This window comes from Nelusetta ayraudi, unplaced genomic scaffold (genome assembly GCF_046127955.1).
Source record: "Nelusetta ayraudi isolate G7.1 ecotype Tasmania unplaced genomic scaffold, CSIRO-AGI_Nayr_v1 ptg000135l, whole genome shotgun sequence".
NCBI classification, from domain to species: Eukaryota; Metazoa; Chordata; class Actinopteri; order Tetraodontiformes; family Monacanthidae; genus Nelusetta; species Nelusetta ayraudi.
In genome coordinates, this window is record NW_027466185.1 from 20,891,183 (window position 1) to 20,902,682 (window position 11,500).

At 43.4% G+C, this 11,500-nt stretch overlaps 1 long non-coding RNA gene across 1 annotated transcript; it reads right to left on the reverse strand.

Moving 5' to 3' along the window:
- Window positions 1-2,824: 2,824 nt before the first annotated feature.
- On the reverse strand, window positions 2,825-8,064 carry LOC142877019 (uncharacterized). Its single transcript, XR_012923770.1, has 2 exons — window positions 7,934-8,064; window positions 2,825-3,463 (listed from the first exon to the last, which is right to left on the reverse strand). It is a non-coding gene; the product is annotated as an uncharacterized LOC142877019 (long non-coding RNA).
- Between the last annotated feature and the right edge of the window lie 3,436 nt (window positions 8,065-11,500).

Here is an 11,500-nt window from a genome sequence, read left to right on the forward strand (position 1 = left end):
AGTCGCAAGTAAGTGAAACTTTAAAGTGAGTCACACATTGAGACATGGATTCCTGTAAAAGAATAATTGAGGACCGATAACAAAGTGCAGTCCAGACCTACTGTGCTCTGTTTGCTGGGTGTCACGATACAACTTCATTGTAAAAAATGAATGATGACTATTTGAACAACTTTTGCAAGCACTGCACTATTTTTTTGTCCTCTGCCAAACTTTTCCACGTTTCTGATAAATAACGCACGTAAAACAAAACGGGTGGAAATGGCTGGACTGTTGCTCAGTTTTAACAATGTGTTGTCAACGCTGTGGTCGAGTGTTGTGCTTTTTAATGGTGCATTTCTGTGTCTTGAATCATGCTGCTGTGTCTCGGGGGGAGACGTAAGGTGAAGAATAAAAACAAGGCTCAGATCAAAAGGCTGTCCAGACCCTTCACGCGTTTCATCAGCTCAGCTCAGACACCTAGCAGCTGTTCAGAGGACGGCACGTAGGGCAGCGGAAGGCACAGGGAACGGAGATTGAGGAGGAAGGAAACATTTGTGAGGATATAAAATCACAGATTGATTGCCTGATTTGATTGAATGACTTTGAGTCTCAATTTTCTCACTTGAAATGTGAACCGATATGTGTTTGGATGGGGCGAACAAGACGGGACCAATCGGGGTTCCTCAGGAGACAGTAGCTTTGATCAATGTGTAATTGTGGCAAAACCAGGAGGCTACTGCAAGCTGGAAAACAATGGCACGTGCTGCAGTAATGCTTCAAATACATCTATTCAATGGCACAACTTCCTCAGTGAAAGAGCAAACAACAATTTTAAATGTTTTTTTTTCCTCCCTCTCTTGACTGGCTCGGGCAAGAGTTCAGTTTGAGTTATGCACAGCTGAGCTTGCCACAGGGGCTTGACGTGCAGCAGATGTCAACCGTTGCAGATTTGCAGCTTTGCACTTCTATCAAAGTCCTTCGAGGCAAGTCTTGCCACTTGGGAACCAAGCCGTCTAGGGGACTTGAAGTGCCCAAGGAGGCCCTGAGCCCTATCTGAACGAACGGGGGCACGACTGTACTGACAATAGTATATATGAAACTAGGACTAACTACTGTAGCTTGTTGCTAGATGTTTTTGGCAAATTTGCATCAAAGATGGCCAGTGTTGTAAAGGACGTCAGCTACTTGTACATAGTTTGAGTAAGTTCAACCTCTTTCATGAGTATCATAGGACAGTCAACTCGCTAAGTTTTCTTGAGCAAATTTAAGGAATGAAGAACTCCATCTCTTTTAGAGATGGTCTTTTCTCTGTGTGGCAAGGCGCTGAGGGCCCGGGCGGGCTTCGAACCCCAGACTCCCGGGTAATAGCCATGCGCGCTTAACCATTCGGCCAAAGGTATATCCCTTTGGCCAAGTAGCCAGGGTGCATGATCTATTGGAGGCATAGTGACAGGACCGCCATGTCACATCTGCATCTACCTTGTTTCCCATCTGGTATTGGTATCTGGCATCGTCCAGTCATCATCATTATCCTCCTCATCATCATCATCATCATCATCATCATCATTATCATCATTCAAGATTCAATTGGCCATTTTTTTTCACCCATTACCCATGGGCTCTTGGGCCTGATGAACAGAAACCTCAAGAATCCTGAAAACTTTCCATCTTGCTTATCTTGTTTGCAAAAAACACATGTGACTTATTTCCAGTAGCGGGTCGTCAGGGGCAGCTGGGCCTTCTCTGCTGACCGAAACGTTCTTAGAAAAGTTTGTTTTCCCGTAAATATGATAATAAAGTTATTCTCCATAGTCTGTTCTTTTCACATCATATGATAGCCACTTGGTTGCGTTGCTTCCATTGTTGTATATTACGGTAGAGTTTTTATCCAATCATATTTCAGCTCGCTTGGAGCTGAAATATGATTCAGGTTCTATGAAATCTGCCTAACTCACATGTGACGTCATGTGATGACTTGAAATGCACGGCCCGCCACTGCTTATTTCTTATATTCTTGAATCAATGCATATGCCAAGGCCAATTTGTGCTTGACGTATACATTAAAATCACTTAATGTTATTCCTAGTTACAGGGAGCAGACGGGGAGTCTTGTTGGATTGAACAGCACGAGGTGATTTGCTGTGGCATCAGGACCGACTCGTTCCATTACTGCGCATATCCACGGTGATACATATGTTTCCAGCCCGTGTAATCCTTCAAACCCTTTAAAATGGCTTTCCTGCAACGTTCATACGCAAGGTTCGGGGGCGTGATAATCAATCATCACTGGTGTTAAGGCACCAAGATAGATAGCAGCGTTAGCTCAGCGCTGCATAACGACACGTGATAAATCAAGTCGGACTTGTGATCTCGCCGCCTCAGGACATGTTGGGAATTACGGTTTCTCGCTCTCTCCCCCCCCCCATGCTGAGCTTAAGCGAGGAAAGACAAACTGGAGCCCAATTAAAAAGGGTCAGTAAGATCACAAATGAAACTAGTTTTTTTATTAGGTTCCAGATAATTAATGACACACTTTTAATAAAACATGCATTTAGAAATGTAGAGCTGATATCTGGGCCAGGAAAGTCCTTTCTGAAAACTGTATGCTGCTGTCCTCTTTGATTTTTGTTGGACTGGTGGAGGAATATCGGTCCATCAACTTCAAATGAACGCCATAGCACGGAGGCTGTCAGCAATTCACAGAGGGTCATTTCACAGTGTGGGGTGGGTTCAAAGACTACCTAGTCTACCTACTACAAACTGGTGGGGGGTGGAGGGTAATTAATCAAGTTGATTGTTTTCTATTTGTAAAAAGTTACCAGTTAAGTCTGAACAGAACAGAATAGAATAGAGCAAATCTTTTTTGTCTACCAGGGTGGATTTTTTTTTTTTTTTTTTTTGGCTCACATCACAGGAGACGACAAGAAAGAAAAGGACTGCACTAAAAATACAAACACATTCAGAGACTTAAAAAAAACCCAGAAGAAGTTAAGTTTACACTTAAAAACAGAAGGTTCAGCCGTTCATGCCCGCAGGTCGGTCACTTTGTTGAAAGATGAAGGTTTCACATCCTGAATCGATGAAACTCCCTTGAACATTTGATCCTCAAACCGAGTGAAGAAAAACTAAAACCTTAAGCAGAGAGAACAACAGAAGAGACCAAAGATTCTCTCTAGGACGATTAGACCTGCAATAGGTAACGCATAAACTCACGGCAAATAAACTACCATCAGCATAGCATAAATAAATTGAATGCAATTGCTGTCATCCACACAGTTCAAGTTCACAGTTAGTCCATGAGTTTGGAAGCATGAGCTCAATGAATCCTGGATGGGGACGAAGAATTGGAGTCTCACTTGTCAAGGACAGCAGTGGAGAACCAGATGATGGTGACTCGGCTTCATCTCCGCATCTTGATTCGGTGGAGAGGGGGTGGAGGAGTCTTGAGCAGTAGTGCAGATGAGACGCTTTCTTCTGGTTGACGCTAGATGACAGAAAGAGAGAGAGACAGCACTTTTAAATTTGACAGCTAGTAGATGGTTGGATCACATGAAAGTGTCAGAAGAAATTGATGATATTTATGAAGGCATTCTGAAGGAAATTAAATAAATAACGTTGTAATATAATGATGACCTGTAAAATAAATAAAAACAACACACCATTAAGCCACACATGACTGTGACTTCAATGGGTTTTTGTGTCACCAAAAAAGAAAAACGTCATAAATGAAAGAACTGTGACAGCCACAGTTTTCGTTCCACGTATACAATATCTCAGTTTTTATAAAGTAGAGTTTTGCCATGATTTGTAGCATTTGAATCACACAGACATATTGTATGCTGTGGTTGATTTGAGCTGAGAAATTACTCGTAGGCGAAGAAACTACAGTCGAGTAAACTAGAGTCTAGGTGGAATCCATGTAGTAATTACACTTGTGTTAATTAAAATGGATGAACAAATCACATATTCTGATTTTGATTATAGCAACACACCTTATAATGTCAGTTGTCATGTGTGATGGTGAGTGATGGTTGTGAGGTATAAGGTAAACTTTGGCAAGGCAAGTTCCATTTTTCAAGTTATTACACTTTTTTTTTTTAAGCGATTCCATTTACAATGGACACGCTAAACTAAAAAAGTGAAGGGCTGAATGGTCCCTCATACAGCCACATCGTGTGCATCTTGCAGAGGCGATCTGACTTCAATCCGCCAATAGCTCTCTGCTCGTGAGTCATTAGTGACTGTGAATATTAATCAAAATCCAACACCTCGGCTAATTTCCGTTGGTCCAGAAATACAGCGCTCACTAATACCCGGGGTATTTTTGTCCATTTCTATGTCCTGTTGATTTTTCTGGGAATCTTCCCCTTAAAAAGGGAAGTGTAGCCTTTTACAGATGACATGCACACTGCACAGGGAGAATTCAGCGTGGCTCTGCGCCCTTTATGTAACATCACTGGAGCTGCGAGGCGAAACAAAGCTCGGCTGAGCCTCCCATGGAGCCTCCTCCCCCTGCCAAATGTAACGAAGGATGAGAGGTTGTAATTCTACAACTTTTTCACGTGCAGATAATCTGCGCAAGCGATACATGACATGGCTGGTTAGCCGTGTTTTTCTGTCGGGGGGCCATGCACTGCCTATAATCAGGGACAGACATTTGTCACACTTTAACATGAAACAAAGACCACCACTACCGGTACTTATGAATTAATCAATCAATCAGCTTTTATTTATAAAGTGGTCAATTGTCATCCAGAGGCATGTTGATGTGATTTAAACTGGAACTTTAAGGTGGAACTGGACTGAAAAACAGTCCAGCAACACAAGCTACTCTATTAAAGGAAAAACTGTCACAACTCTGCAGCTTACAGGAAGTCAACATCATATATTTGTTATACAGGGTGACTGAAAGCCAGTATAGAATAGAAGTTTACAAAAACAATTTTAAAAAGTATCAAATCTAAAAGAAAACCAGTCACAAGTTTCCACTATATAATTTGGTGTTAAGTGCCAATTTTATTATTATTATTATTATTATTATTATTATTATTATTAGTAGTAGTAGTAGTAGTAGTGATAGTAGTAGTAGTATTATTTCATTGTTTAGCAAGTAGGTGATTATCTGAAGAAGATGGGTTTAATGGACAGAATTTTATAATTAATATTTTACTCTACATCTGGTGATCCACACTCCAGTCCAGAAGGGGGCAGTAAATGAGTCGCAGCATGGACTTATTTTAACTATCATTATTGATAATGTTTTATAGTATTTCTATACTTTGTAATATAACAATTTTCTTCTCATCAACATACTTTTATGAGTGACCATTTATCCTGTGCAAGTGTGTCCAACGCATGCACGAAATGTAGCAACATTTTGCTCCATAATTGTGTCCTCACAACCTTCCAGAGGTTAACTTTCCAGGTTGCACATATAAACACCTGAGATGATTTGATCAGCTGGCTGAATCCTAACCAAGCAATACATATCATTTCACATAGCATCAGGTGACGTCGACCTTGAGCAGAACTCTGCACGCCAGGTGGAAAAGTTCATGCTGAATTTACTGCTACTACACAGAACACTGTGTAACCGGGGTTAATCATCCAGGCCATTCCCCAATAAGAACAAAACTTTCTGACTTGGTTAGAAAAGAAAAAAATCTAGCCGATCTGTGCCACTTTGATTTACGGTCTTCATAAAGCCAGCAGCTCCAGGCTTCAGTGGAACCCTCGTTGGCTGGCTCATATCTCGGACGGAGATGCGCGCAGGCCGAGGCTAATTAATCTGGGGGTGGCTCTACGGTGCCGTGAAAACGGACTTTACCGGGCTATTATTACCCTGGCAATGCGAGTCGTGCTTACATTGCCAAGTCCTGATGGCCCTGATGTCTGCAGGGATTATTGGTTTTCTCCAAACGGCCCTTTGTGACTCCTGAACGCACCGGCAGCAAGTTGTTTTTGGTGAAATGAAGGTTGATTTAGTCATCCTTGGTCTATTAGCCTGGTGAGAACGAAGCTGCTTTAATGCCCCTTTTCTATTAGCAGACAGCGCAGATTGTTCTGCTGATGTAGGAAGAGCAGTAACATCAAATGTAATGGCAGGACAGGGGTGGAAATCCTTTCTTATGGCAGGCTTTTTTTTGACAATGGACAACTTCTGAGTTTTAACAACTAATTGAAGGTCCAATATTGCCCCAATTTTCAGAATTTCTTTTGTCACCCAGACTCTAGTGGAGCCCCAAGATGCACTTTATTTTCATAAGACAGCGACTGACCATGCAGTACCATGGCTGCCTGACTTTGTAATAGAGCTGATTATTGTAATCTGTATAGTAATTGTAAAAAAAAAAAAAGAAGAAAATCTCCAGATATGCTGATGACGTAAAGTACATGCTGATCTGAAAGAAATAAAATCGTAAAATTAATATTAATAAATAAATAAATAAATAAATAAAGGACCACTATTTTTCTTTCCTGTGATGTTTACTGCTAGATGAGAGGTGTTACAGAAAAAGCAATTTGCATGTTGCCATTAAAAATCTACTGATGATGATGTAGCGAACACTCTGCTGTTCTGCTCATGATAGACCAACATGTGACGAAGAAGAAAAAGAGGAGGGTTTTAAAACCTTCCCACGTTAAATAAAACACACACGCACACAAAAACTAAAACACTGTTGCTCATCAACACTGACTGAAGAAGAGGCATGTCTGGGATTCCAGACGCTTAGATTATGATGGATGGATGGATGTTTTATTTTATTTACAGACTGATCTTCACTGTGTTACTTCTGCCTCTTTGCTGTCTTACGGGTAGGTGGTGACGGCAGCGGTGGTCGTAGGCTGAGGGAGGGTGACAGCATTTAGCTGAGCCCGACCTCGCCATAGGACAAGACTGACCTCCTCCGACATCGCCAGCCCACGTTGCATTTACTAGACGTGGCCTGCGGCTGGAGGAAGGAGCCGCAGCTGCAGCAGCCGGCGAACTCTTCGACTCCAGATCTAGACTCTAAACTGTCTGACAGAGAAATATTTGAGATATTTAGAACTTTGACTTACTCCATAAATCTGCAGATCAGTGGCAAGACTGCACATACAAAAACATAACTGAATGGCTGGACTGCGTGCTGGAAAATAAGATACTTCAGAAAAAAGGGGTTAGGAGTTCCTCTGGAAGTGATTAGAGCGTGTCTGTCTCTTTCTGCATGGCGTGCATCTTTTGAGCATGCATGTGCATATGTGCATCTTTACGGGCTGCTTCACATTACTGATGGCTATTAATATTTCAGACTGCTATTACATGTGTGACAGGTCATGTGTCAGCCTTTGAGCAACTACTGAGATAAAAACACAAGTGTGTGTCAGTGGTTATTTAACACGATAGAAGCCGATGTTCATGTCCACTAGGGCTCAAAGCGACTGGAGTGTTAAAATGACTCAAATAAGAAGGGGATTGAGGTGCCACTAGCGACCGGAACAAGTCGGTGTACTCAGTCTGAACCGAATCTTAATTAGTGCTACAAATCGGTTACAAATATTTTCCCCCGACAGACCTGCAGTTTGGCATTATTTTTCAACGATTCGATATCCTCCAGTTTGTTCAATGATGGCGGTGAACTATTCGCAGAAACGCGGTTGGTTCACCGAAAGCAGTACGTCCAGTGAACGATTCACTCAGCGGTTCCTTGCGCTGGCGGTACCTGTTCAGCCTTCACCACATTTTGCAAAAGACAAAAATCGCAGAGATTTGAAGCAACGTTGGGGAATTTCAGGGCTTGGCTGCCCTGAGAAATTAATCAATCGGCGACTCGGTTAAGATGCGTTCCGCACCATTCTTTCAAGACCAGCGGCCGCCTTGTTCAGTGGCCTTCAACGTTGTTTGCACACAAACATGCCAAAGGTTCTACAAAAAGTGGCCGTCTACTGCGGCAGAAGAAGAAAGTACACCTACCGGGTTATGAATGTTGCACACCGACCCATGATCCGAGGTAACTTGCCCGTGGGCGGCCAGGTACAGCAGCTGGCGAATCGGCCTCCAACTGTGAAATATAAATGAGCAACCGGTAGTGCTTATTGCTTTCTGCAGGCATTCAGCATGTCAAATCTAAGCTCTTGCAAAATGTTGATTTTTAGATATTGGTCCTTTTTCTTATTTGATTGCTGCGGTTGCGCTGGTGGCAAATGACAATCAATCAAAATTATTAGCTGTAAAAGCTGATAGAATTGTTTTTGTGTCAATCCCCCCTGTAGTTCCTGCCTTGTTGTCTCTGTTTACCGAGCTGATGTAACCTGCTGTTGTTTTTTTTTTGTTTTTTTTTGGTTGATCCAGAGGCCGGCATCTTCCGGCTGGAAGCTGACCCCCCAGCCACCGACTCCCCCCCCCCCTCCCCAAATCAAATCAAAATGACCTCAAATCTAATTTGTAATTCATCCTCCTTTCTCTTCCCCTGCAAAATCAGATTGCTCACATGTTAATTCGCGTGCGGACAAAACGTAAACAACCATGGCAGCGTTGTCACAGCCGACCCGGTTGGTGATGATGGTGATGGTGATGGTGGGGGATGGGTGGGAAGGGGGTACGGATTCGTTATCAGCAGCGGCTGGAGATGGTTTATTTCATCCTCCAGGCTTGGCAAAGATTAGAATCTTTTATTTTATTTTATTTTTTTACGTCCGAGTGAGAAGTGATAGTGACACGCAGGGAATAAAATGTCACCGTACTCCAGCTCGGTGGTTGGCGCAGATGTTGCTCCCCCTCTGTTCTTCCTTCTCCCTCCTCAATATCATGCAGCAGCGGCGGTAACAGCGAGGGGCGTGTCAACCTGATGGCGGCCAATAAAGAGGGTGGGGAAGGGGCCGCCTGTCTGATGGGATGCACGAAGAGAACTCTCCGGGAGGGCCCTACGCATTATTTATTTTTATTTAACACCCCCACCTCACCCCGACTCTCTATGCACGCATTGAGATTTCGAGCTCCTCGAAAAATCTCATCAAATAAACAGCTCGCTGCTCAAGTCCGCATCCCCGTCACCGGCCCACCGTCGTCGTCTTTGCGAGGCGCCAGCTCAGGGGTGGGCAAACGTTTCGGTTCGTGGGCTCGAATGGACTCTAAAATTTGACAGAGGGGGCCGGAGCAGGAGCAGATGGATGGAGTGGTTTGGTGACCCACCTCATCGGAGAAAACAATATATCATGGGATATGTAGAAAACACGTGCTTCAATGTCAATTGAAAATGGACAAGTATTACGACAAAATATGTCTTTGATTTTTTTTCATTCTTTATTGAAATGACTCTTAAAACACTGAAAAATGGATGAAATGCAGCTATTTTAATACTTACTTACTATTAATACAATTTCTTCAAATTCAGCAGGCCAGTTTAAAAAATCTTACTGGGGCCGCATGTGGCACCCGGCCCGTAGTTTGCCCATGTCTGCGCTGGCTCTACTGAGCTGATAAATATTCAGCGATGAATTAAAATAGTCAGCGACTGTATGGAGGGAGAGCTTTCCTAATGGGGTGGATGGAGCTTGTATTTTTTTTTTTTTTTTAGGATATGAAGTCCCATCGGCTCGCCGTGCGCATGTGTTTAAAACTTTTAAAAAGGACGATGAATCTGCTTTAGTCGTTGTCAAAACGTCAGCCGACGGCTCTGTTTGCATTTTTTAAAGCTCCTGGGAGAGCAGCAGCAGTGGCAGCAGCAGCTAGCGCAGCTTCGGTCCGCAGCTATAGACCTACAAAGTGAAATAGGGGGCAGTCCTAAAAAAAGAAAACAAACACCATTCTTTATGCGGTTGACTTGTGGCCGGCCGCGAACCCTTCAAGCTGTCCAAAAACTAGGACAACACTCATTTGGTTGTTTTGAAGGTAAGGCCGGCTGCTGCCAACGGTGCATTTTAACCGTGAAATCGTGCTCACCCATCTCTCCCGACCCCCCCATGCAAAGCGGGATTTCCGTCACCACTCGACCTCCTCCAAAGTCGGGGAGCAACTGCTTCCAGCTGTGCGAAAGGTCCCCTGGCAAAGGTGACGAAGAAAACGGGAAGTGACAACAGGCTGAAAAGAGATTTCTTTCTGCAGTAACCGATTTGTTTTGCCCTAAAAACTTCACTGTGCTGTGACTTGCGAGACTTTGGTTAAATGCCATGACACATAGCAGCTGGCCATCATGTGATGAGGTGATCGTAACACACAGCTAACATCGACCTCTCGCGCCCAAACTTGGTCCGATTCAGTGTGACGCACAGAAGTTTCACCCAATCACCTTCAGGTTTAGCCTCAATGGGCTGTTTACAATGGATCAAGGAGTGAGATAAATCTAAGAAACAAGAAAACGATCCCCGAGACACTCCAAGATAACTATTTATCCACTTTTGTCTGGTTGAAAAGGAATGCTTCTGTTTTTTTTTTAATCTGCCACTTCAACAAGCAGCAACACTGAAGCAACATCACAGGACTCTGGATGCTTCTTGGCTTTCCGCTCTACCCTGTAATAAGCAGCGTGAGTGGTGCATCAGCCGATGCATAAAACCAAAACAATTAGCCGAAGATGCTATAAAGGAAAAAAAGAAAAAAAACAGAGCTAAGTGAATGTGGTCGGATGACGTCTTGTCCATTACGCCCGATTATTATGATAGCGATATCGATCGATGCAGGTTTAATGTAGAATATGGATGGATAAAGGAATATTGACCAGGCGCAACCTTGGTCGGAGAGCGGCTCCACTCTCCGCAGTCCTGGTTGAAACTTACTGAGCACATTTTTATGTTCAAAGCTGAATGACATTTAAGAGGAAGTCAATGAACGGGGCCAAAGGAGCGCTCGCCATGTAGCGCATTTACCTAATTTATTCAGTCCCGTAATGATTACTGGTTGCCGGTGCGCTTGGCCTCCTGACGCAGGAATATCATTTATGGGAAAAATGCAGTGCGGGAGGTGAATGACTGCAGCTAATGTGGGAATGAATACAATTGAGGGGTGACCTTTAACTTTCTTTTTCTCTCGCACTCTGCATAAGCATTTATTTTATGGCCTCATTTATTTCCAAATCCGCATTAGCGGCAGCCGGTGGGAGCGTCTGCTCCGCCGTAACCTCAAGGATGAAACCTGATACAACAGTTCTGCTTCACTGTGATGCTTCCTTATAATTGCATCTATACGTACTGGTGTTACTGGCAGGCACACACGTAGAAAGCTAACTCACTTCAGGGTTAGAAACAACAGAATTTTAAACTCAAACAAACAATTGAGTTTCTCTAGAATTTTGGACAACCACATCCATAGATGCAGCAGTGATTTTGTGTCTGTGTGAGTTTGGGTCGCCCAGACGAAACCTGCATTTCCTGTTATCACCTCTTTTGCTTTGCGAAAAGAGGGTTAGCGAGCTCTGGAGAGCCGCTAACTTGCTCTCGTCTTTGCGGCTCCACGAGAGCATCAAATGAAGTTGATTCAATTGGACACAAACATACGCATTCAGGGGCACTACTTTAAATGAATCACGCTTGTCTTTAGGGCACG